We start from the raw sequence: 604 nt of genomic DNA, 5'->3' as shown, positions 1-604 counted from the left end.
CCCTGTTTATTTAACTTATATGCAGAGTACATCATGAGAAATGCTGGACTGGAAGAAACACAAGCTGGAATCAAAATTGCCGGGAGAAATATCAATAACCTTAGATATGCAGATGACACCACCCTTATGGCAGAAAGTGAAGAGGAACTAAAAAGCCTCTTGATGAAAGTGAAGGTGGAGAGTGAAAAAGTTGGCTTAATGCTCAACCTTCAGAAAATGAAGACCATGGCATCTGGTCCCATTACTTCATGGCAAATAGATGGGGAAACAGTGGAAACAGTGTCAAACTTTATTTTTTGGGGCTCCAAAATCACTGCAGATGGTGACTGCAGCCATGAAATTAAAAGACGCTTACTCCTTGGAAGAAAAGTTATGACCAACCTAGACAGCATATTCAAAAGCAGAGACATTACTTTGCCAACGAAGGTTCATCTAGTCAAGGCTATGGTTTTTCCTGTGGTCATGTGTGGATGTGAGAGTTGAATTGATGCTTTTGAACTGTGGTGTTGGAGAAGACTCTTGAGAGTCCCTTGGACTGCAAGGAGATCCAACCAGTCCATTCTGAAGGAGATCAGCCCTGGGATTTCTTTGGAAGGAGTTATAC

This window comes from Bison bison, unplaced genomic scaffold (assembly GCF_000754665.1).
Source record: "Bison bison bison isolate TAMUID 2011002044 unplaced genomic scaffold, Bison_UMD1.0 scf7180017864081, whole genome shotgun sequence".
Lineage (NCBI taxonomy): Eukaryota > Metazoa > Chordata > Mammalia > Artiodactyla > Bovidae > Bison > Bison bison.
Note: the sequence above shows the minus strand (reverse complement) of the source record.